The sequence below is a fragment of the Podarcis pityusensis genome (genome assembly GCF_964106645.2).
Source record: "Podarcis pityusensis genome assembly, chromosome: 7".
Taxonomy (NCBI): Eukaryota; Metazoa; Chordata; class Lepidosauria; order Squamata; family Lacertidae; genus Podarcis; species Podarcis pityusensis.
The window spans coordinates 11,883,305-11,910,245 of NC_138031.1; the positions used below are offsets into that span (position 1 = coordinate 11,883,305).

Sequence of the window (26,941 nt, forward strand, 5' to 3'; positions counted from 1 at the left end):
GGGAGAACTTCCTGGCGATATCTGTAATGTATGCACAATTATTTAAATAAGGGCCTTTTCAGAGAACCAGCTATGGCCCGGGCAAGCAGCTCCTGTAGAGCTTGCTCAGAGGTGTGGCCTGGCTGGAGGAGTTTGGTTTCTACTGTACACAGGCTCCAAGCAGGAAACTCTCAATCTCAGGGTCATGGGTTCAAGACACACGAAGGGCATAAAGATTCCCGCATTGCAGGGGGTTGGACTAGATGACCCTCATGGTCCCTCTTGAACTCTACAGTTCTACAATCAGGAATGAAGCTTGATTTCCCATCAGCTCATAAGCATGTTCATACATAAGCAGCAGAAGACAAGATGGTATGTGTGGCGTTTGCCCTCCTAGGTGTGTGACATGGAGTAGTGGTTAAGAGCGGTGGACTCGTAATCTGGTGAACCGGGTTCGCTTCCCCGCTCCTCCACGTGCAGCTGCTGGGTGACCTTGGGCTAGTCACACTTCTCTGAAGTCTCTCAGCCCCACTCACCTCACAGAGTGTTTGTTGTGGGGGAGGAAGGGAAAGGAGATTGTTAGCCGCTTTGAGACTCCTTCGGGTAGTGATAAAGTGGGATATAGTGGTACCTCAGGTTAAGAGCTTACATCATTCTGGAGGTCTGTTCTTAACTCAAATCCAAACTGGGTTCATAAGGAAAGGGTTAACTAATTGTAATCAATGGGAACCCAAGGGGCAGAGTTAACTGTGTACAGTGGTACCTCGGGATGAGAACGGGATCTGTTCCAGAGCCCCGTTTGCATCCTGAATGGAATGTAAGACGCAACGGCGCATCTGCGCGTGCGCAGGTCACGCTTTGCCGCTTCTGCGCATGCACGTGATGTCATTTTGAGCGTCTGCACATGTGCAAGCGGCGAAACCCGGAAGTAACGCACTCTGTTACTTCTGGGTTGCCGCAGAGCGCAACCCAAAAGTGCTCAACCTGAAGCACATTCAACTCGAGGTATGACTGTATAAGGTTTAAGCACAGAGGAGTTTTTTGGGGGGGGAGTTAGAGTTAGGGTGGGACGCGGGTGGCACTGTGGGTTAAACCACAGAGCCTAGGACTTGCCGATCAGAAGTTTGGCGGTTCAAATCCCCAGGACGGGGTGAGCTCCCGTTGCTCGGTCCCTGCTCCTGCCAACCTAGCAGTTCGAAAGCACATCAAAGTGCAAGTAGATAAATAGGTACCGCTCCGGTGGGAAGGTAAACGTTGTTTCCATGCGCTTATTCTGGTTCGCCAGAAGCGCCTTAGTCATGCTGGCCACATGACCCAGAAGCTGTACACCGGCTCCCTTGGCCAATAAAGCGAGATGAGCGCCGCAACCCCAGAGTCGGCCACGACTGGACCTAATGGTCAGGGGTCCTTTTACCTTTACCTAGAGTTAGGGTGGTTGAGAAGACAGTCTGGAGTTAGAAGAGACAGAGAAGATAAGGCTGTGGATTGGGGTAGTTTGATGTGAGAGAGTGAGAGAATTTGTTAAGAGGAGTCAGTCAAACAGTTGAGATAATCAGTCAGAAGGTATTAGGAAGGTATAGGCCGGTAAAGAAACTAAAGTTAAGATACTGTCAGGAATATTATGAGAAACCATAAACTTGTTAATGTTTGTAAAATAAACTTGTTGTGGGTTTTTTTTGTTCACAGGGATCAATAGACCATTAAATGTCCAGGGACCCTGTGTGATCGCCACAGTATGAAACATCTGGCTATGGGAAAAACCACCTTGGAAACTCATTCATTTGAAGTTTTTAAGCAGAACCCTGCTTAAAACCCTACCACCAATTTTCTGCATCGGTGAGGGGTTGGGCTAGATGACCCTGAAATACTTTCAAAATTTATGTTCCTATAATAGACCTATCCATTCCACATTTCAAGTAACCTATGCTAGTGGGCAGTTAAAAAAAAGTCTGAAACACGAACATTAAATAAATATCAGTATGTCTCATTAACTTGTTGGCACGGGATAAGAAGAAAGAATGTACACATCAGGCCAATTTAAAAACCATTAAGATTCTTAATCTCAAGATTCTCCTTCTGTGCTGAAAGCAAAACAAAATTGCGAGTGAAATCCTTGTGTATTTGTGGCTGCTAAACTTTTTGCGCGTGCGCGCACACACACACACACACCACATGAATAAAGCAGGCATCTAAATGCTTGGGGATTAGATACATTTCATCCCGAGTAACTATGTCGAAATTCCTGCTGTTTCCTTTGGCTCTCGCCTTTTCCGCTTCTGTTCCCGAACTATTATGCGCCGCTGTTCTGCACAGTTGGACAGCTGCTACAGTCTGGTGACATTGGTGAGGGCATGTGTGCCTTTGCAAAGCAGGGGAGCCTCGGAGCATGTCCTGTACGAGCCACAGAACAAACAGCCAGTTTGTCCTCCCTTCTAAATGGCACGCAGAGCTTTTTTTTTTTTAACCTTGAGACAAAATACCCAAAATATAATGGAACCTTCCCACTACCCTCGCACCGGGTCTTAGTGCTCTGGATTTTAGTAATGCAATAAACATAAGGGCAGCCAATGGCCCATCTGAGTCCAGCATCCTGTTCTCACAGTGGCCAGCCTGTGGTAAACCCTCAAGCAGGATTCGAACACAACACCCCCTCCCATCCTGCAGTTTCCAGCAGCTGGTATTCAGAACCATTGCTGTCTCCAGCTGTGGCAGCAGAGCAGAGCCGTCACGGCTAACAGTCGTCAATAGTCCTGTCCTTCATGCATTTCGTAGAATCACAGAAGTGCAGAGTTGGAAGGGACCCCGAGGGTCATCTAGTCCAACCCGCTGCAATGCAGGAATCTCGGCTAAAGCATCCAGGACAGGTGGCCGTCCAACCTCTGCTTTAAAACTCTCCAAGGAAGGAGAGACCACAATGTCCCAAGCGTTGACAGTTCCACTGTCGAACAGATCTTACTGCCGAGAAAGTTCTTCCTGATGTTGAGTCAGAATCTCCTTTATTAAACTGTTTTGGGAATTGTAGTAAGGGAATGGGGTCTCCTAACAACGCTCAGCACCCAACAAAATGCAGTTGGCACTGTGGTCTAAACCACAGAGCCCAGGGCTTGCCGATCGGAAGGTCAGCGGTTCGAATCCCTGCGACGGAGTGAGCTCCCGTTGCTTGGTCCCAGCTCCTGTCCACCTAGCAGTTCGAAAGCACAGCAGTGCAAGCAGATAAATAGGTACCACTCCGGCGGGAAGGTAAACGGCGTTTCCGTGCACTGCTCTGGTTCACCAGAAGTGGCTTAGTCATGCTGGCCACATAACCTGGAAGCTGTACGCCGGCTTCCTCAGCCAGTAAAGCTAGATGAGCACCACAACCCCAGAGTCATCCACGAATGGACCTAACGGTCAGGGGTACCTTTACCTTTATGCCTGTTTGAAGTGCTTTTTGGTTCAGGATATGGCCTTAGTAGGGAACAGTTAGTCAAATATGTCAACTTCAAGGGGTCTACTCTAACTACCACCCCGTGAGTTGCACCCAGCTAAGTTCTATACAGTGGTACCTTGGTTCTCGAACTTAATCCATTCTGGGAGTCTGTTAGAAAATCAAGGCACGGCTTCCGATTGGCTGCAAGAGCTTCCTGCACTCAATCGGAAGCCGCATCGGACATTTGTTTTCCAAAAAACGTTTGCAAACCGCCACACCAGGTTTGCAGCATTCGGGAGCCGATTTGTCCGACAGCTAAGCCGTTCGGGAACCAAGGTTCCACTGTACAGAGAGAGAAGACCCATTGAAATGCATGGACCCAAGTTAGTCATGTCCATTAATTTCTGTGGGTTGGACTCTGAGTAGAACTAACATTGGCCACAACCCAAGATCTTCTTTTAAGTGATCTTTCTGGTTTCTTTATGGAATTATTGCAACCAGAACTCCCTGACCAAACACAGAGGGCCAGGAGGATAATAAAATAAATCAACAGGTGACACGCAGAAATTTACCTTTGAGAAAATGACATGTAGGAGCACGTGAAGAAGAGGAGGAATGGTGGCGGAGGGAAGCTACTCTGTGCAATGGAAACAGAGCAAAAAGGAGCCACTTAGCTAATAAGTATCCTAGCATTCCTTTCCTGCTACAAATCAAAGCTGCATTGCAGGACTTCTTGGCTGGTGGAAAATATTAACCGGCAGAAAATCGCCACGCTTTTAACTAAAATGTTGCCAGGCACAGATTAAGGAACAATGGGGAGGAAGGAGGCTTTCTAACCCCGCCAGATGCTAGTAAATTCTGAAAGAAACGAAGAAAGGGGAGGGGAAAAACCTAACCACCATTCTGGAGTAATGTCATACCTCAGAGACACATGCAAGCACATGGTGGAACGTTAAGAGAGATCTGGTTACAACAAAGTATGTCCAATTGAGTTTTGCATTCCGCCCAGAGCAGGGAAGGGTTAACAGGAGAGGTTGCATGTTCACTTAGCAGTGGAGATTATGGAATGTTTATCCAGCATTCAGATTTCCTGTTTAAGTGTTTGGATTTCCTGAAATCTCTTCTATCAGCCCAAGGGGTGTCCAGTGAGTGGCCTCGCCACCCCCACCCCCAGCCCCTTTTGGTAGACTTTCCTTCCTGCTGCCTTACCAATTGTATTTGTGTCTCCTTACCGGCCAGGACTTTTATGGATGCAAGTCAAAACCTCTTAGGCTCCCAGAAAACATCTGTGGATCCCTAGACTTTGGATTTTCTTTCAGTCTGAACCAAGAAATCAAATATTAACCCCCAATTCCTGGGAGTTATCACTGGAGCAGCGTGGACCATTTTTCCCCTGTTCAGCTGCCAGTGGGAAAATAATTTTTAACCTTTAATATGGAATGATGGCCTACATTTTGGCGGGCACTTCTGGAATGGGAGATCACTGTGGACAAATCTTGGTGAGTTATCAACACCGTCTTTAGGGATGCTTAGTCGAGAGACAGGAGCCGAGCTTGTGTCTCTGCTCCTTATGTATGGTTGTCTTAAATTTCAAATCACAGCGAAAGTGCTTGTTTTTGCTATATTGTTTGTCTCATATTTTAATTGTCTGCAAATGCTTGCTTTTCCTTGCTCAAAATAAGTGGTGCTAAGCAATTAACTTCTGCAATGTCAGGAAGGATCACTCTGCAAATTTCTACGCTCGGCCCAGAAATCCTTACTCGCGTTAACTTTTAAAAACTGCTCTTGTGAGCAAATTTTTTATAGAGCTGGGCTTGCAAAGAAGCCACATGCTCAAACCCATTGTCTTGATACTGGCAGAAAGTTAAGTTTTCACATTGAGTCTTACCCACCAGCAAACCCCCCCCCCCCCAAAACCCTAAAACAAAAACACACACAACCTTCTTCAAATAACTATATCATTATGGATGGATGTGATTTGCATTCCTCACAGGCCTGTTGCAAATCAACTCCAGTTCAGTTTTAAAATTTCTCCGTAATGTGCATGCCCCATTTATTTCTGTTGTCCTTTCAAATATTTCAGCGCTAAAAGGGGAGGCTTGGATCAAATGCAAGAAGGGGCCGTGAAGGGGCCAGGGTTAGCCACAGACATCGCTGCTGAAAAATTAGACAGTAATAAAAGTGTGAATATAAAAATTAGTTCTTTGGCTAACGGCTCAGAATTGTATCTTAATGTTCGGGTGGGAATGCTCTTTGCATGTAGTGTGTGTGTGTTTTACTAGGATCATTATGAAAAAGATTGGATGGTCTCCCTCTGTGCTGAAGGGTGGTTCTTAGGTCCAATCCTGTGCATATATCATCTATTGTTACCTGCAACAAAATCAGACCCTAATTATGCAATATTTCACACCATAGTGTTATTTTAAAAATATTTTCAACAGTAATCCTCGGAATAATCCTTTTTTAATTTCTATTTTTATGGAATTTCCATTGTCTGTGGATCAAAAGGGGCCATCTAGTAAAGGGTGGGTTATAAATTTTGCAAATAAATAGATGCAAAGCATGTGGTGCCAAGAATGTGCATTTGGTACTACCAAGTAATGCTCTCCAAATTCAGGCCACAATCCTAGGCAGCCTTAAGAGGGCAGATTTCACGCACATCGCTTATAGAGTAACCATATGCATTTTCTACTCAGAAGTAGAAGGTCCAGTGAAGTTCATGGGGATTATTGCAGTCATAATGAGCTTCTGGGGTCTCGCCCCCACTGTTTGTTGGCAGGCTTCTGTCAAAGACAGAAATGCAGTTTTAAATGAGCCAGCATCAGATTTGGAAAGGGAAGCAGAGCCAAGATTGCATTTGAAAGTTGTGCTGTTTGTGTGCCCTGTAAACAGATGTGTTCTTCCAGAAATACATTTCACACACATACCCGCCAGTGTGAAGCCTTGAGAATGATTTTTTGGGGGATTTCCTCCCTGGGCCAAAGTGTGGTGGAGAAGCCCTTATCAGGGACAGTGGTTCTTATTTCCATCTCCTTCCACCATCTCAGTTTAGAGACAAAGCGATCAGTAGATGTGGTACTGAGACCAGAATGGGTCTAAGGTTTTGTGTGTGTGTTTTTACAGTGGTACCTCGGGTTAAGTACTTAATTCGTTCCGGAGGTCCATTCTTAACCTGAAACTGTTCTTAACCTGAAGCACCACTTTAGCTAATGGGGCCTCCTGCTGACGCCACGCCACCAGGGCACGATTTCTGTTCTCATCCTGAAGCAAAGTTCTTAACCTGAAGCACTATTTCTGGGTTAGCAGAGTCTGTAACCTGAAGCGTATATAACTGGAAGTGTATGTAACCCGAGGTACCACTGTAATGCCTTTTTAGAACTTTTATACACACGCAACATACCATATCCTTCATTTATCCCTTTTCCTAGGACTTCCCAGTCCATCTTTCCATGGTGTTCTAAGCAAACCTTCGTCAGCTGCATATCCTGATATTCCACCCGTTTTTTCTGTCAAATCTTCTTTTATTTAATATTATCTTCTGCTCGTATGTTAACTCCTACATGTAGGTTAAACTGAATAGTGTACCCTCAAAGATATTCTCCAAAGCACTTCCACTCTTATCTAGGACTCATCCTTATGTTTTCATTTCACAGTCATAGATACTAGTTCTATGTATTCTTTTGTAAAAGGTAAAGGGACCCCTGACCATTAGGTCCAGTCGCAGACGACTCTGGGGTTGTGGTGCTCATCTCGCTTTATTATCCGAGGGAGTCGGCGTACAGCTTCCGGGTTATGTGGCCAGCATGACTAAGCCACTTCTGGCGAACCAGAGCAGCGCACGGAAATGCCGTTTACCTTCCCGCTTAACACTCGTAAGGCCAAGTTTAGTCATGCTGGCCACATGACCCGGAAGCTGTACGCTGGCTCCCTCAGCCAGTAAAGCAAGATGAGGACCGCAACCCCAGAGTCGGTCACCTAATGGTCAGGGGTCCTTTTACCCTTTACCTTTAAAGAGATATTTAAAAAATAAGTGTTGCAATCGGAATTCGGTCGCAGCATTTGAGCAAGCTCTGTAAATAATTAAAGATATAAGGGTAAGAATAGACATATCTACACAGATGTACATTATCAGTTTATTATTAATATGTTGATAATTCAAGGCAATAGATTTATTAGAGTGAAAGGATATTGGAAAGGACGGGAAGTCAAACTACGAAACAAACTTATGATTTGAAGACTTACATTTTATCTTGATAATTTGGATATATAGATAGAGTGGATGCTTAGGTTGCGAACGTGATCCGTGCGTAATGCATGTTCGCAACCCGCAGCGTTTGCAACCTGTATCGGCGCATCTGCAAAGCACGATTTAGCGCTTCTGCGCATGCGCGACCGCCGAAACCTGGAAGTAACCCATTCCGGTACTTCCAGGTTTCAGTGGGTGTGTAACCCAAAAAAACCCGCAACCTGAAGCGGCTGTAACCCGAGGTATGACTGTAATGATTTGTCTTGGATGTATGGATGCAATTATGACAAATAAAGCATAAGGGGGGGGGGCACATGGCCAACTTGGCTTACTGCAGCAATGTAACCTGGCAGGCCTAAGCAGGCAATGGATGCTACATGCCATATATTTGATTGAACCAGCCTGTTCCTTGGCAGAAGGTTTCTAGGGCGTGTGTTTTCCTCTGGGAGGGAGTTTACTAAGTGCTCCCATCTCCATGTGTTAGCCCTGATCCCGTATCTCCCACACTCATTTTTCAGGAGGGACAAGTGGATGATTCTCCGATGTCCTCAAAAAATAGCTTTAACAAAGCAGGTCATCTGAATGCGGTTGCTTGCTGTGGGTTTGGCATATGGTGTTTGGGGGCAGCACAAATGGGAAAGGGGAAAAAAAAGAGTGTGGCTTGCAGTATAAGCTGTTTTCCTTTCCCCGAAACTTGTGACTGTGCCATTTTTATAGCAGGAAGGGAGGAGAGAGAGCAGCCAGCGCTGTGGATATGGAAAACGGAGGCTCGTTTTTGAAATGGGGCTACTGGAGCGTAAGCTGACACATGGAACTTTGTTTCTGTGTTCAGCCCTGGTAAAACTCTGCAGAATGTCCGTTCCTTCTGCCTCAGCAAGAGCCAATTTACACAATATGCTCCATAGCTTCCAACATTTCTCCAGTGAAAAAAGGAATGTCCTATTTAATAATAACAACAACAACAACAACAGGTAGAGGTAAAGGGACCCCTGACCATTAGGTCCAGTTGTGGCCAACTCTGGGGTTGTGGCGCTCATCTCACTTTATTGGCCGAGGGAGCCAGCGTACAGCTTCCGGGTCATGTGGCCAGCATGACTAAGCCGCTTCTGGCGAACCAGAGCAGCGCACGGAAACGCCTTTTACCTTCCTGCCAGAGTGCTACCTATTTATCTACTTGCACTTTGATGTGCTTTCCAACTGCTCGGTTGGCAGGAGCAGGGACCGAGCAACAGGAGCTCACCCCGTCGCGGGGATTTGAACCGCCGACCTTCTGATCAGCAAGTCCTAGGCTCTGTGGTTTAACCCACAGCGCCACCCGCATCCTTAATAATAATAATAGCAGTGTTTTATTCTGCGAGTACTCAAGGATACGCAATGCTGACACCTCTCTTTTGTTGCTGTTAAAAAGTGTGGCACTTAATGTAACAACTCCATTTTTTCTAGAAAAACACACACTGAATAATAGCAACTTTATTATTTGTAGCCCACTCATCGGACTGGGTTCCCCAGCCACTCTGGGCAGCTTCCAACATACACGTATAAAAACATAATAAAACATTAAACTAAAAAAAACCTTCCCTATACAGGGTTGCCTTCAGATATTCCTTGGACAACCATTATTTGCTAGCAAAAGATGGCCTTCTCGAGGGATCAGAGTGTCATTCTGGAGGGATGCTGAATATCTGGGGTTCTTCAGAGTCTCTTTGATCTGGAAGTCTGGCAAGAGTAGCCTTTGTACAGGGACAACGCCAAGTGCTTCTGGTTTCGATTAGGCTGAATGCACTGTGGGAATAAGCTTTCTGGTGGTATTTTGGTATTTCCTCTCCAAGTCACACCGTATGCGAGGAAATGTGGCAGAACAGAGTTTGCTCTTTTTCTCCCCCCTTGTCACATTTGTGTTCTCTACTGTATGAGTGCAATGAATCCTTGCAGGTAATTCAGCAGTGGAGGTGAGATTAAGTCAGGGCTGGGCAGATATTTGAGATTTCAAGCTTGTGGAATCTCTTCTTGAGAGGCCTGCTTCAAATTTTTCAGACAGCCATCTTGCAAAGGAATGTGGATGTGGGCGGGGAGAAAATCATTAGTCTCCCGCGTCAAATTTTAGGGCCATGGGAATATGCATGCCTTTGACGAGTCTCTCTGTCTCTCTCATATGAACTCAAAATGAAAACCCCAAAGTTTAAAAAGCAAACACCAAATCTGGACTAACAAACAACATTTCAGGGGATGGGTGTCGATCGCTTTCCCTCTTCATCGTCCCCGTCCCCGCTGCTGTTTCTCTTGATTTTGCTCAGCTCTGGAGATCTAATGCCTAGTTTTGGAGATTGCCAAGGCCTTCCTTCTCTCTTTTCCGGCATTAATTCCAGAAACAAGAAACAGGAAGCATGCATGACTCGCCACACATAGGAAAATGCAGTGCTGATGCTGTAGCCATGAATAGTTTCCCTATGGCGAGGCCACCTGGGAAGGCTCCCCTCCAAATGTGCATATTCATTATCATTTGTGGTCTTGATGCCACCAGAGCAATCATAGGTCATCTCACTTTCAACACTATTTGTACCTGCAAATGTTTTGAGGATGCCGTATTTCTTCATTTTCCATTGATGCATATCCTGTAACTTCCTGATGAAATCTGCTCACTTCTCATACCACAAATGTTCAGGGGGTTGTTTTGGTTCTGGTTTTGTTTTTTGTCCTGCTGTTGTCACTCTATAGCTGCTTTAGACAGCAGTGATGTGGTAGCATTGCAGGAGCATTACAGAAAATCTCCTAGGGAGCAACTGGTGTGGAAACGCTGTAAGCTAAGCAGAGCCCGCCTCCCAAAAAAATCAGGCCTTTTTATTTTTCGCCCCCCACCTTTCACTGGACAGCTAGTTTGTTTAAAACATTTTGAAAGCACTTGATATTTTTTAAAAACCTCTAAGCAGCGTACGACGTGAAAGCCCATGCTGAGGAGCGCAACCAAGATGATCAAGGGTCTGGAAGCCAAGCCTGATGAGGAATGGTTGAAGGAGCTGGGTATGTTTGGCCTGGAAAAGAGGGAACTGGGTGGAGATATGATAGCCATCTCCAAATATCTCAAGGGCTGCTACATGGAAGATGGAGCTAGCTTGTTTTCTCCTGCTCTGGAGGGTAGGACTCGAACCAATGACTTCAAGTTGCAAGAAAGGAGATTCTGACTAAACATCAGGAAGAACTTTCTGACAGCAAGAGCTGTTCAACAGTGGAATGGACTCCCTCTGGAGGTTGTGGACTCTCCTTCCTTGGAGGTTTTTAAGCAGAGATTGAATCTGTCATGGGTGCTTTAGGGGGTTGGACTAGATGACCCTCAGCGCCCCTTCCAACTCTACAATTCTATGATTCTAAGGCAGCTTTCCAGGTTTCCAGGTTTTTAAACAGAGGTTGGCTGACCATCTTTCAGGGATGCTTTAGCTGAGATTCCTGCATTGCAGAGAATTGGACTCTTGGGGTCCCTTCCATCTCCACAACTCTATGATTCTATGATCCGTGGCTCTTACCTGGATGCAGAGAGGGGTGTGTAGAAATCTCTGGCTTTTCTGTTGTCTACTATAAAAGGTCAGACAGATATCTGTGGTTCCACCTACTTATGTCTCTGGCCTCAGTGGCGTTTGTCCCAACCGCTGTAGATTTCTTATAAGGCACTGTGGCCTCCAGGAGAGCTCTTCTTACGTAAGTGACTATTTACAAGTCTTCTGTAAAGGAATGCCCTTGTTTTTCTAGGAACAGGATGCAACATAAGCTGGCTCCTCCACCGTATTATTGGAGTGCTACCACTGGCAACTGGAAGGGGGGGGCACATTTCTATTGCTCTTTGCTAAAGGAGATTTATTGAAACTGTGACACATGCACATACCACCAGTAGGAATTGAATTGGGAGCTAACCGCCAGTCTTTTCCAAGATGTGGGAAAGTCACTCCCAAGAAGTTGACTTTTAAGTGTTTGCAGACTGAGCAGCTCCCTGGACAGGAAAAGCTTTTCTTTGTGTTGGCACAATGCAGATGCAGGAAACCGAGCGCATTCCACAGCAACCTCCTGGCAAAAAGATGTTCCTCTTTTATCATTTGGACCAAATCTTCAGTCTGCGCACCCGAAAAGAGCTTGGCTGTTGTTCTCGATTGCTGTGAAATCTTCGTTTGGTCCTTGGTTTGAAGAGTGAATTGAGGAATGCTAAAGAGGCAATGACAAACCTAGACAGCATCTTAAAAAGCAGAGACATCACCTTGCCAACAAAGGTCCATATAGTTAAAGCTATGATTTTCCCAGTAGTGATGTATGGAAGTGAGAGCTGGACCATGAAGAAGGCTAATCGCCAAAGAATTGATGCTTTTGAATTATGGTGCTGGAGGAGACTCTTGAGAATCCCATGGACTGCAAGAAGATCAAACCTCTCCATTCTGAAGGAAATCAGCCCTGAGTGCTCACTGGAAGGACAGATCCTGAAGCTGAGGCTCCAATACTTTGGCCACCTCATGAGAAGAGAAGACTCCCTGGAAAAGACCCTGATGTTGGGAAGGATTGAGGGCACAAGGAGAAGGGGACGACAGAGGACGAGATGGTTGGACAGTGTTCTTTTTTTATAATATTTTTTTATTAGTTTTAGCATACAAAAATTTTAAGACATACCACACAAATTGTTATTACATATATCCTTATTTGGACTTCCTTCAGCATCTCTGATAGCCTTCCATCTTAATTATTTCTCCTGCAATTCTTAACTTAATATTGCCTTTACATTTTCTAACCATTTCTTCCTTTCCATTTTTACAATATTTCTTAAATTACTCCTCACAGGGCTTCTTGTAGTCCTACAAACGTAATTTGATCATCGCAAATACTTTTCAGATACTCAGTAAATATAGTCCAGTCTTCGGTAAACCTCTGGTCTCGCCGGTCTCGGATCCTTCCTGTTAGCTTGTCTAATTCTGCGTAGTCTATCAATTTCATCCTCCATTCTTCTAATGTTGGTAATTCTTCTTGCTTCCATTTTTGGGCCAATAATATTCTTGTTGCTGTTACTGCATATAAAAACAACTTACAGTCTTTCCTTTTTATATCATTTCCAACAATACCTAAAAGAAATGCTTCTGGCTTTTTAATAAAAGTATATTTCAACATTTTTTTGAAATGGGCAGTGTGCATGGAGGTCCTGGGCTACCCAGACAACAAGACTCTTGGCCTTACTGGTGTGGTCAAAAGGAAAGCAGAGCAAGACGTTTGGCACCAGCTTGGCTGCAGGAGTTGACAGAAGGGAGCACACAAGGCACCGTCCAACTGTCTGAGATACTCTGCTCTGGATTTGTGAAGGGTTTCCTCCTTAGCCTTTTCTTCTCCCAATAATATCCCTCAAGGCAGTGGAGGTTTAGGGTCAGAGTTTTCCTTCTCCTAGAACGGACTCCTTTCCCTGGTTGACAAGCCACATCTGCTCCTCACGGTACGTAGAGAAACTGCCTTCTTGACCGTTGGAAACACTGTTGGTCTTGTCCGCTCAATCCACCAGAGCCTGTCTTCACATGCAAGAAAAGTTCCCTGGAGTTACAATAATAATAATAATAATAATAATAATAATAATAATAATAATAATAAATTTATTATTTATACCCCGCCCATCTGGCTGGGTTTCCCCAGCCACTCTGGGCGGCTCCCAACAGAATATTAAAATGCAATAACCTATTAAACATTAAAAGCTTCCCTAAACAGGGCTGCCTTCAGACGTCTTCTAAAAGTCTGGTAGTTGTTGTTCTCTTTTACATCTGAAGGGCAGGTGCCACTACTGAGAAGGCCCTCTGCCTGGTTCCCTGTAACTTGGCTTCTCGCAGTGAGGGAACCACCAGAAGGCCCTCGGCACTGGACCTCAGTGTCCAGGAGAATGGTGGGGGTGGAGATGCTCTTTCAGGTATACTGGACTGAGGCCGTTTAGGGCTTTAAAGGTCAGCACCAACACTTTGAACTGTGCTCGGAAACGTACTGGGAGCCAATGTAGGTCTTTCAAGACCGGTGTTATATGGTCTCGGCGGCCGCTCCCCGTCACCAGTCTAGCTGCCACATTCTGGATTAGTTGTAGTTTCCAGGTAACCTTCAAAGGTAGCCCCACATAGAGCGCATTGCAGTAGTCCAAGCAAGAGATAACTAGATCATGCACCACTCTGGCAAGACAGTCTGCAGGCACGTAGGGTCTCAGCCTACATACCAGATGGATCTGGTAAACATAGGAAGCTCCTTATATCACAACAGGCTCTGTGTCCATCTAGGCCAGCATTGTCTACTCTGACCGGCAGCTGCCCTCCATGGTCTCAGGCAGAAACAGAGACTGTGAGAGTGGGCCGACCTTACACTCCTTCCCACCCTAATACTTCTAACTGGAGATGCCAGGAACTGAATTTGCAAACTTCTGAATCTTCCGAGATCTATTATTTAAACACAGTCACATTTTTGTGTGTATGCATTGCATGTATGGATGTGGCTTGGTTTTGTTTTCTCCCTCAGTTACTCTGGAATAACTTATTTGACACATAAACTCCCTTGGGGCAGATGTCATAACATTCCAGCCCTTCTGCCAATCCAGCAACATGCATCTGCCCCGTGAAGAAAATTCTCCGTTCTCCTGTTTCTTGACTTCTTTACAATTTGGAACAAAAACAAAAACAAAAAAAGCAAAAACAAAACACCACCCCGCAATATTTTAGTCCAGCCTGATTATTCACTATGCAACTTTCCCACTTACATAACATTTGGAAAGGCGCTTCATAGTGGTCCCTGTGAAAAAAATGAGATCGACAAAATGAGCCTGAAAATTAAATGAAAATGACACCGTAGCCATCCTGCCATTTAAAGTACAGTTGCACCTTTGATCCCGAACGCCTTGCGAGCCGAATGTTTTGGCTCCCGAATGCCGCAAACCTGGAAGTGAGTGTTCCAGTTTGCAAACATTCTTTGGAACCTGAAATATACTCGGAGTCGAGAGTGGATTTCATGCTCTTTAATCAGCTCATAGTGTTGAGGAGGAATGAAAGTTCCCCCAGAATGTCTGCTTTATATACATTATTTACACAATGGGCCCCACATGATTGGCTAATTCCGGGATTCTCCTGTAGGCCAATCAGGTTGTGGATTCACTTCCACCTGGAGCTGGATTGGGTGGCTCCTGTGGACCAATCAGACTGCTGCATTCTGGATCCTATTGTTCTAGGAACCATCAGACTGCTGCATTCTGAATCCTATTATTCTAGGACCAATCAGACTGCTGCATTCTGAATCCTATTGTTCTAGGACCAATCAGACTGCTGCGTTTTGGATCCTATTCAACTCAGTACATAACAGAACCCGAACGTCCGACGGGGCTTCCACACTTTCTGATTGGCTGCAGGAGCTTCCTGCAGCCAATCGGAAGCTGTGCCTTGGTTTTCAAACGTTTTGGAAGTCGAACGGATTTCCGGAACAGATTCCGTTTGACTTCTGAGGTACCACTGTACATAGGAAGTTCAGGCAGTCAAAATACAGGCAGACTGTTCAGGGGACCTGGGCAGAGGTATCACAGCCACATTTTGATTTGGTTTTTGAACTGCTTGCAAGTAGAAAACCGGTGCTTCAGCAAAAAAACAAAACACCACCCCGCAAAATTTTCGTCCAGCCCGATTATTCACTATGCAACTTTCCTGCTTACATAACAACACCGGCCAAATGAGAGAGGGAATTGCCATCTGAGGAACTCCAGGGAAGCATGCCTGGCTGCACAGTTTATGAGATGCATATCTTCGTTACGTTTCCTCTCAATAATTGAATGGGTCAGCAGGTGCTCTGCTTATCTCTGCCAAAAGACGGTAACCCAATCCGCAGCGGAGCATAGCAAACACATAACTCGGACAGGGCAGCGGCGACGAATAGCAAAGGGATCTACAACCATCAGCCAACCAAGTGATTTATCATGACATACAGAGGTGATGATTAATCCTGCCCCAGGCTGAGTTATCTGGAAGTTATTTATTTGAATACCTGCACTTAACGGCAGAGTAATCAAAAGAGCTAAACATCCGGCACGGTGGCTGAGCGATAGAGCTATAAATCAGGAGGGCTTCGGCTGTAATCTTTGCCTCCGCCATGAACTTACTCAGCAAGTGGTTCTCTCTCAGCCTCTGTTTCCCCATCTGTAGTATGGGGATAATTACTTTTTATTATTATTATTAAAGATTTTCTTGTTTTACAGAAGTGTGTTGTCTCTCCTATTTTTTCCATGTAACAATTTTACAAATCCGTTTCATTTGTTGAGACATTAGGGGGAGGGAAAAAAAGGGGGTGGAGGGAGGGAAGATGGGTGGGGGTGGGGTCGGGTGGCGATGTTTCTATTATGCTTAATGTATGTAGGGTTTGGTGTCAGCGTTGCTTGTGCTGTTCACTTGTGTTCCTTTGGTGGAGAGAGAGGTTGGGGTTGGCCTAGGGTGTGGTTGTTTGTTTGTGATTGGCTGTGGTGATCTTTGTTTTCATGTGTGAGTGGGGTGGGTGGGTGTTTTGGATCAGGTTAGCCATATTGATTTGTATGCTGTCGGTGGATTATTGTCATTGTCTTGTTGGGCTGTGTATGTGATAAAGGGGAGCCATAGCGGGGTGAAGGCGTCTTCTTCTGTTTGTCCCTGTGTCAGTTTCAGTTTATTGGTTAATTTTTCTAGTAAGCCTGTTTCCCATAATATTTGGTACCATTGGTCCATGCTTACTCCTGACAGGTCTCTCCAGTGTCTGGTTATGGTGTTGATAATTATATTGTGTTGTCGTACGGATAACATGGAGACAGTGAATGTGAATGTAGTGCGCTGAACATTTTAAAGTGTCCTGTGCAAGGATAGTGCTGCGTACATGTCATATATTTAAAGCACATCGCTCCCAGCCCAAAGAAACCTGGAAACTGTAGTGTACCCTTCACAAAGCTATGGTTCCCAGCAACCCAAATCAATTACAGTTACCAGACTTCTTTGGAGAGGTGTGCTTTAAATATATAGTGTTTACTCAGTCATTATAGGTCTGTATGTGTGTTTGTGTACACACATAAACACACACACACGTATACATACACACACTACATTTACAAGCATATATAAATGTGATCTATTTCTATATTTACATTACAGTGGTACCTCCAGTTAAGTACTTAATTCGTTCTGGAGGTCTGTTCTTAACCTGAAACTGTTCTTAACCTGAAGCACCACTTTAGCTAATAGGGCTTCCCGCTGCCGCCGCACGATTTCTGTTCTCAACCTGAAGCAAAGTTCTTAACCCGAGGTACTATTTCTGGGTTAGCGGAGTCTGTAACCTGAAGCGTATGTAACCCGAGGTACCACTGTATTTATATTCCGACCTATAGCAAAAGTTTTCTGGGTTATGCTCACATATCGGGTTGCAATATAAATAAATCAAAGCAACAACAAAAAAAAGTACAGCAATACTGAGCGTTGCGAGATCCCAGGGGCTCACCCGGGATTTGTGTTTCCTTTTGGAAATGACACACAGCATCCTCAACCCTTTGCCATCTTGCACAGAGCCACCTCGCCTTTGTTTTCTTAATGGCTCATGACGCCAGGCCAATACTTCTCAAGAAACTTCCCTGCAGCTCCAACCGAGGAGGAACTGGCAACTAAAATTGATGGAGTACGCAGAAATGGCAAATAAGAAACCTAGAAGAGAGACTTTTTAAATACAGAATGGGGAGAATTTGTGGACCACTTGAAGAATTACTGTGAACAACTTAAATCATTAGCAGGATTGACATGAAAACGTGTAGTAAGAATAAATTAAGAGAATACAAAAGGGAAATTAGTAAACGGGGGAAATGCAATGGTAAAAGATAAGTAACCACAGAAAGGGGGAGGGGGCGACTTGAAGACTGGGCACTTTATATTGACTGTGCAAACTTTTTCTTTCTAAAAATATTTGTAAACTGGGAAAATGAAAAATTACATACACACACTATATGGAAACTTGCCTGGCTTATATTTTAACATGGCTTTTTTTTAACACTAGCTGTGTTAAAGGGTCTGACACCCACAAACTTATAACAATATATTAAGCAGCTATAGTGGTACCTCAGGTTACAGACGCTTCAGGATACAGATTCCGCTAACCCAGAAATAGTAACTCGGGTTAAGAACTTTGCTTCAGGATGAGAACAGAAATTGCGGCGCGGCAGCAGCGGGTGGCCCCATTAGCTAAAGTGGTACCTCAGGTTAAGAACAGTTTCAGGTTAAGAATAGACCTCCAGAACGAATTAAGTTCTTAACCCGAGGTACCGTAAAGGTAAAGGGACCCCTGAACATTAGGTCCAGTCGTGACCGACTCTGGGGTTGCAGCGCTCATCTCGCTCTATAGGCCAAGGGAGACGGCGTACAGCTTCCATGTCATGTGACCAGCATGACTAAGCCGCTTCTGGCGAACCAGAGCAGCTCACGGAAACGCCGTTTACCTTCCTGCTGGAGCGGTACCTATTTGTCTACTTGCACTTTGACGTGCTTTCGAACTGCTAGGTTGGCAGGAGCAGGGACCGAGCAACGGGAGCTCACCCCGTCGCGGGGATTCGAACCACCGACCTTCTGATCGGCAAGTCCTAGGCTCTGTGGTTTAACCCACAGCGCCGTATTACAAAAACTCCTGCAGGTCTCCACCACCTTCACCTGACAAAGAAACACAGCCCAAACCAGCAGCCCTTGGAACTTCCTACTGCTCAGAGGAACTGGGAAGCATGAGAGAATGCATTATATATAATGCATGTTGTATATAATAAAACGTATTTTATTACAAGTATCGGATCCCTTGACAAGTTAATATAAACACATTATATATTAATATGGCAGTTAATGTAGATCAGCTGAGAACAGGGTGGCCAACTTTTCCATCAGCCTCTTTAGCCGTGCATTTGAGATGCAGGAATGAGCATGTGGGACTATCGTTTCCTGCTAATAACTGTTGCAGATCAAGCCATGGTGTGCAGCTACAGAGGCCAGCTGAAATGTTTCCAGCCCCTAATTGAAAATAGACAGTCACAATTCCAAACGCAACAGAATATTATTATTATTATTATTTCTATCCGTATTATTTTGCCACAATTTATTTTGACAAGCTGGAACATGTGCAGAGGAGGGCAACCATGATGATCAAGGGTCGGGAAGCCAAGCCTTATGAGGAATGGTTGAAGGAGCTGGGTATGTTTGGCCTGGAAAAGAGGAGACTGGGAAGAGACTGGAAGAAGGAACAAACTTGTTTTCTCCTGCTCTGGAGGGTAGGACTCGAACCCATGACTTCAAGTTGCAAGAAAGGAGATTCTGACTAAACATCAGGAAGAACTTTCTGACAGAGAGAGCTGTTCAACAGTGGAACGAACTCCCTCGGGAGGTTGTGGATTCTCCTTCCTTGGAGGTTTTTAAGCAGAGGTTGAATCTGTCATGGGTGTTTTAGCTGAGATTCCTGCATTGAAGCGGGTTAGACTAGATGACCCTCAGCGCCCCTTCCAACTCTACAATTCTATGATTCTAAGGCAGCTTCCCAGGTTTCCATGTAATGGAAGCTAGTGTCCAATGAAGAATAGAGTTTGGATTTGATATCACTACCCTAAGGAGTGACAAAGCGGCTAACATTCTCCTTTCCCTTCCTCCCCCACAACAAACACTCTGTGAGGTGAGTGGGGCTGAGAGACTTCAAAGAAGTGTGACTGGCCCAAGGTCACCCAGCAGCTGCATGTGGAGGAGCGGAGACGCGAACCCGGTTCCCCAGATTACAAGACTACCGCTCTTAACCACTACACCACACTGGCTCTCAATGACATTAGGGGAGGCAATGTTCTCCTTTTCTGCCCTAATAAAATGGTTGTTGTTGTTGTTTAGTCATTTAGTCGTGTCCGATTCTTCGTGACCCCATGGCCCAGAGCACGCCAGGCACTCCGGTCTTCCACTGCCTCCTGCAGTTTGGTCAAACTCATGCTGGTAGCTTCGAGAACACTGTCCAACCATCTCATCCTCTGTCGTCCCCTTCTCCTTGTGCCCTTTCCCAACATCAGGGTCTTTTCCACGGAGTCTTCTCTTCTCATGAGGTGGCCAAAGTATTGGAGCCTCAGCTTCATGATCTGTCCTTCCAGTGAGCACTCAGGGCTGATTTCCTTAAGAATGGATAGGTTTGATCTTCTTGCAGTCTATGGGACTCTCAAGAGTCTCCTCCAGCACCATAATTCAAAAGGATCAATTCTTCAGCGATCAGCCTTCTTGATGGTCCAGCTCTCACTTCCATACATCACTACTGGGAAAGCCATAGCTTTAACTAGAGGGACCTTTGTTGGCAAGGTGATGTCTCTGCGTGGTTAGCCAACCGAAATGTTCTCAGTAAAGATAGCCAGTTAACAACCTGGCTCCCATGTTCTGCAGCAGCTAACACTTCTGACAGTTTTCCAGTGGTGAACCCACAGGCAGTGCAAACTACAGTAATCTAGGATGGATGTGAACCGTGGCCAATAATTATGGGATTGTAAATATTTATATATTGGCCAGACATAAAATTTCTGATTCAATTTCTCTGCAAGGCATGACCATAAAATATAGCAAATTTGGGACTTACAGCCAGGGATGATTGTATGTTTCTTTCTTTGCATCCAGCAGGACCTGTCAAGATGAGCGAACAGGAAGGGGACCAAAGTTCCTTTCCTAAATTGCATGAGACACATGTCCTCCTTCTCTCTGTTATGCTTGTGTCAAGTAATTATTGCCAAAAGAGGAGATAACGTAATGAGGGGGGGAATAGATGTGACGCCGGAGAACTTCATATACTGCTTAGACTCAAGAAATGGGATCATCATTTTAATCTGCATTGCGGGGTCCAGAATTGTTGTGCATACTCCAAGGCAGTGCCCAGAAGTGTCAGTTGCTTGGGATTTGTACAACCTGATCATCCCTGTCTCAGCAGCGCACATCAGAAAGTCAATAATGATGATGATGATGATGACGATGATGATGATGATATAATTTTATTATTTATACCCCACCCATCTGGCTGGGTTTTCCCAGCCACTCTGGGTGGCTCCCAACAGAATATTAAAAGCACGATAAAACATCAAGCATTAAAAACTTCCCTTTTGACCATTATAGGTGGAGACAGGGATAGGGAAGAAATTTGATTCCGTTCACATTTAAGTGCAAATTTACCAAATTCATCCTTTCCAGAACAATATGAGAACTGAAACTCCACCACATCCTTCAAAGTCTGCATTTCCCCCCAATTTTGCAATGTGGTTCTCCAGCCAAGTAACGTGTATTCATAGATTTGTGCATTAAAATGCATGTGCGAGTGAAAATCGCTTTGCAAAAAAATGTGTATACTGTATCTGACAAAATTGCACACAAGCCTGAGGATAAATATGACACACACAAAGTCCTAAACTGATTTGGAAACGTGGAAAACTGAAATTAATAATAATAATAATAATAATAATAATAATAATGAGGCATCTAATCATAGCCTGCATTTTTATCAAGGCTTATAGTTTGATTAGGGTCTGTATTTTAAAATGAGCTTAAAGATTTTCAAATGTTTTATGCCAGGCAGAAGACCAGCTGCCTAAGTACTTTGTCAAGATGTTTATCCTCCTGGACAAGGGGGCCCCCTGATTTATAGCAGAAAACAATTCTCAAAGTCGTAAAAAGAGAATTACAAGCTGAGAGCAAGGTTACACCACCCTACATAATTAAGAGTTGGTAAATAGTAAAAACCATTAAACTTGAGCCATATCTTTCTAAGGTTAAAGGCCAAGAGCAACTGGCTGGAGAAGGAGAAGTGTAAACAGAAAAAGAGGCTTTTTCCTATTTTATTTTGAGGCTGTAAACTGATTCCTTCCTGTTACTTTGAGAAGATTTATTCTTCTAAAAAGCTATCTATGATAATGTATGAAATATACTGGCTTAAATGTAATTATGCAAAGGATCTAGAAAGAAAGAAATGTTAAATTCTTATTTCATAGAGTCATATTGCTGTAGGAGACCAGAGGGGCAAACGAGCCCAGCCCCCTGCCAGACAGGAGACGCCATCGAGCACTCCTGATATATGGTTGTCAGGCCTTTGTTTTAAAGACCTCCAAAAAGGAGATCTTTCATTGATGATGCATGAGAATGTGAACCCAAGATCTCTGACATCTGTTTAAGATAAAAAATTAAAATTATTAACCATCTGTTTTGGAGGGCAATAGGGCAAGGAGGGCAAGAGGTGAGCTGGTAATTAAGGTTTCTTGTTGAGACAAATGTAAGATATATGACTACTTATTTGTCATTTATAGATAGAAGAATATATAGCTTTTTGTATCCCATAAAAGGCAATAGGAAATGGGTGTATCTTTTAGGATTGGTTGTAGCAATCAGCCAATAGGAAATTCAACCAGGCTGATTGGACAGAGGCAGCCAAAGGAGGAGCAAGGGAGCTGGGCTGAGGGAATATAAGTGCTGGCCATAATGGCAGGAGACCAGGCCAGAGCTTGGTAACCATATACCACTGTGCCTCTCATTTATTTGTCTGACAAATAAATTATTATTTTAATTTCTCTATTGCTGCGTTGAATATTTCATTCCAGCTAAGCGTTAACCACAAGCAGGGTGCTACATTTTATGGTGCCGTGACTCGGATAAGTGGTCTGCTGGAACGCAGCCCCTTCGCCTTACTGGGCAGGGTACAAGAGAGAGGACCACTCACTGCTTACCCAGCGCGCACTGGGAAGTTTTTTTTTTCCAGGGGAACGCAGAAGTCTCGTCTGTCTGATACCCTGCCCACCGACGGCGACGGACCGGGGGGAACCAGAGAAATAAACAGGCAACCAACTAAGGGTAAGTGCACTAAGGGGTTTTTGGCCCTCCAATTAATTGGGAGGAAGAGAAGTCTTGATCAAACTTCTGCGTCTCAGTAAAGGGGAACTGAGTACGCTAGGTGGTTGGGTACATCAGATGGTGATCTGGTGTAGGGAAAGGAAAGGTTGGGAGGTAGAGTATGGTGAAGTATCCAGCGCATTGTATGTGTGAGAAAGTACAATTTGTAGCTGACCTGAGTGTGGAGTGGGTAGTACTTCGGTTCCCGGTAAGGCGACTTCACCCGGGCAAGGAATCTCACGAAGCATGTGTGTGAGTGACTGAGTGGATACTTCACAGGGCCATACAATGGGAGTTGGGGGTTCAAAGGGGGAAAATACACCTCTTGAATGTATGTTAAATAATTTTAAGAAAGCCTTCTCAGGGGCATATGGAGTCAAAATGACGCCAGAACGCTTGAGAACGTTATGTGAATTAGAGTGGCCGAAACAAAATACTGAATGGCCATCTCAGGGAACCTTTGATATAAATTTAGTAAGCAAACTTTGGTCTAACATCGCCAAAGAAACTGGAGGGTGCCCAGAACAATTTTCATATATAGATTCTTGGCTGAGCACATTAAATAAAAATCCTCCATGGATAAGGGAATGCAAAGTCAAACGATGCAAATTATTGGCTGTAAAAGCCGAAGCTAGGAAAGGAATCTTGCCAAATAAACTCAAACCCATTTTTGAGGGACCAGAGGAAGAGGTGCTTCCACCTCCACCCTATGCTCCACATCGAAGGGAGCCTAATCCAAACACTCCACCAGTTGTAACCCCAAGGCAAGAAAGTGGAATGAATAATGGGGCTGGAGTCACAGAACTCGATTCCTTGATAGATTATGATAAATATCTTCAGGAGGCATTGGAGGCCTATAATAAAGCCCAAGCAGAAGTGGTTATTCCACCTGTGAATCCCAGTAGAACTCCATCTACAGTCTCTTTTAGTGGAACAACTGATTGCCTACCCCAAACCCCTGTACATCCAAGTCCTAGAGAATTATTACAGAAGTTACAGGGAGACCTTAATCGGTCAGCAAGCAATACAGCCAGGCGTATAAGGCTGCTAAAAGAACGCCTTGGGACAAATACCATCCCCTATGATTTGAGGCCCCTAGAGCAAAGCGAAGAGAAAGATCACGTAGTAGCCCCTCTCAGAAGAGTATTTGATGCACTTGAGGAGCCTGTGCTGGTTAACGGGCAACTCGGACCACGGCCACCTCGAACTTCGACCCTCCAGTACATTCCATTCACAACTACGGATCTGATGAATTGGAAAACACACACCCCATCTTTCGCAGAAAAACCTCAGGCTATGATGGACTTGGTGACTTCAATAATAAATACTCATAGTCCTACTTGGACAGATTGCCGCCAGCTCCTGAATACTCTGTTCACCACTGAGGAAAGGAGAGACATAATTGAAAAGGCACAGATATATTTGCGTGAGCAGGCCAGAGTGGGAAATATTTTAAATGTTGACCGTCATCTCCGGGACAACTTTCCCTTGGAAGATCCTAATTGGGATCCAAACAATGCAATTCATCTGGCCAGGCTTACCACCTACCGCCAGACGCTTGTGCAAGGTATCCGCAGGGCATGCCAGAAGCCCACTAATATGTCTAAAGTCTCAGAAGTAGAACAGAAACCAAATGAGAGTCCAGGAGACTTTTTAGAGAGGCTGCAGGAAGCCTATCGTATATGGACTCCTTTTGACCCTGAAGCCCCTGAAAACAGCAGAATGATTACTGCTACATTTGTGGCCCAGTGCGCTTCTGACATTCGTAAGAAAATTCAGAAATCAGAAGGATGGGAAGGGATGCTGATGAGCCAAATTATGGCCATTGCACGCCGAGTTTATCGGAATAGGGATGAGGCTGAGAAGCAAGAGAAGAAGAAGTGGCAGAAGGAAAAGATGGTAATGCTGGCCACAGCAGTAAAGCAAGACTACCGCCCCTTAAATGGAGGGAGAGGGCGGGGAAGGAATCCACCACTGGGAAGGAATCAATGTGCGAATTGCAAGAAGGAGGGTCATTGGAAGCGGGAGTGTCCTGAACCCCTGAGGTTGGAAGAAGTACGCCCAGGCCCAGGCCCAGGCTCCGGCCCAAGAAACCAGGGACGGGGACGGGGAATGATCCGAGATGGAAGATATCAGAGACCTGGACAAGGACGGAGTAGGGACAATTTCATTGGATTGGCAGAGGAGAATTTTACCCAAGACTAGGAACGACCGGACTCCATAAAGTTAGGCTTCCAGGAGCCCACGGTCACGATTCAATTAGGGAGCCATTTAATAGACTTTATGATTGATACTGGGGCTGAATACTCAGTACTCCCAGAACTATTGCAGAAAAAGGCATCCAAAAGTGTAGTCATTAAAAGTGCCACTGGTCAGTCAGCTAAGAGGTCTTTCCTCCAACCTTTGGAATGCCAGATTGGGGGACATCGTTTAACCCATCAGTTTTTGTATATACCTGAGTGTCCAATACCTCTCTTGGGTAGAGATATGCTGTCCAAATTGCAGGCCCAAATCACCTTCACTCCTCGAGGTCCAGAAATGAAACTGCCATCAAAGGCAGCAGGAATAATTTCCCTCTCAGTACCTAAGGAACAATCATGGCGCCTAATGTCAGCCCTGCAAGTCCAACCCACATTGGATACAGAGTTAAACAAGCTCCTCCGAACCCTACAGGTGCCATCAGGAGTATGGGCCGAAAATAGCCCACCAGGAATGGCTAAGAATATAGCTCCAATTGTAGTAACCCTAAAACCTATGGCTACCCCTGTATCTGTAAAGCAATATCCTTTACCCCGGCGAGCAGCAGAGGGCATCCAGAAACATTTGGACCGCCTATTAAAATATGGTCTGCTTAAGCCCTGCCAATCAGAATGGAACACACCTCTATTGCCTGTTCGGAAACCTGGGACAGATGAATACAGGCCAGTACAGGACTTGAGGCTCGTAAACCAGGCTATCGAGACCTTGCACCCAAATGTACCAAACCCATATACCCTGCTGAGTTTGATCCCACCAGAAGCAACATTTTTTACTGTATTGGACTTGAAAGATGCATTCTTCTGTTGCCGGCTGGCACCACAGAGCCAACCTATATTTGCCTTCCAGTGGGAAGACCCTTTAACAGGAACAAAAGGCCAGCTAACCTGGACGAGATTGCCCCAGGGATTCAAAAATTCCCCAACTTTATTTGGCACTGCCTTGGCGAAGGATCTAACAAGTTACCCCTCAATACCTGGAGAAAAGGTGGTTCTGCAATATGTAGATGACCTTATATTAGCAGCAAAGGATTTTGATACCTGTAAAGAAGGGACAGAGGAACTGCTCCACTTGCTCTGGGAAGCTGGCTACCGAGTTTCCCAGAAAAAGGCACAGTTATGTTTAGAAAAGGTCAAATATTTGGGCTTTGACATCTCACACCAACAACGAGCATTGAGGCCAGAGAGGAAAGAAGCTATTTGCCTTATCAAGGAACCTACCACAAGGAAACAACTCAGAGGATTCCTGGGAACAGCAGGGTTTTGTAGACTATGGATACCTGATTTCAGCAGTCTGGCCAAGCCCTTACATGAAAGCACTCGAGGTGCAGAAAAGGACCCATTCGTATGGGGACCTGAGCAGCAAGAAGCCTTTTTAGTTATCAAACAACGACTTATGGAGGCCCCAGCCCTTGGACTGCCTAATTCGGAAAAACCCTTTCAGCTGTATGTACATGAACAGAATGGGATTGCAGCGGCAGTCCTGACCCAGAGATTAGGAAGTTGGAATCGTCCAGTAGCTTATTTGTCAAAACAATTGGACTCAGTAGCAAAAGGATGGCCTCCATGCCTAAGGGCAGTAGCGGCCACTGCAAGCCTTGTCAAAGAAGCTGATAAATTTACCTTCGGCCAGATGATGTATGTGAATGTACCTCATGCTGTTCTGACACTCATGGAATATAAGGGTAGTTATTGGCTAACGAACCCAAGGATGGCTAGATACCAAGGCCTATTGTGTGAAAATCCCAGGATTCATCTACGAGTAGTGAATATGCTCAATCCAGCAACTTTGCTGCCCCTACCAGAGGTAGATGATGAAGAATCACATGATTGTCTCCAAATAATGGATGAAGTTTATTCCAGTAGACCCGATCTGAAAGATGAACCATTGAAAAATCCAGATGTTGTATATTATACTGATGGTAGCAGTTACCTGCATGAAGGTGCCAGACGAGCAGGATATGCTGTGGTCACCAATGAGGAAGTTGTGGAAGCTGAAGCTTTGCCTGCTGGCACCTCAGCACAAAAAGCTGAACTTATAGGTTTAACTAGAGCTCTGCAATTGGCAGCCGGATGTAAGGCAAACATCTATACTGATTCTAAATATGCCTTCTTAACCCTGCATGCACATGGTGCTCTATGGAAAGAAAGAGGTCTAATC

General features: G+C 44.9%; 1 protein-coding gene across 2 annotated transcripts in view; it reads left to right on the forward strand.

Annotated features, from left to right (window-relative positions):
* Positions 1–4,466: 4,466 nt before the first annotated feature.
* The window catches only part of ASAP1 (ArfGAP with SH3 domain, ankyrin repeat and PH domain 1), a 143,545-nt gene continuing 121,070 nt past the window's right edge, over positions 4,467–26,941 (forward strand). The window contains exon 1 of one of the 2 annotated variants that reach the window (XM_081012532.1): positions 4,467–4,887. The gene's annotated coding sequence lies outside the window, so the exon portion shown is untranslated. The remainder of the gene's footprint in view (positions 4,888–26,941) is intronic. The other variant, XM_081012529.1, reaches the window with a different exon arrangement.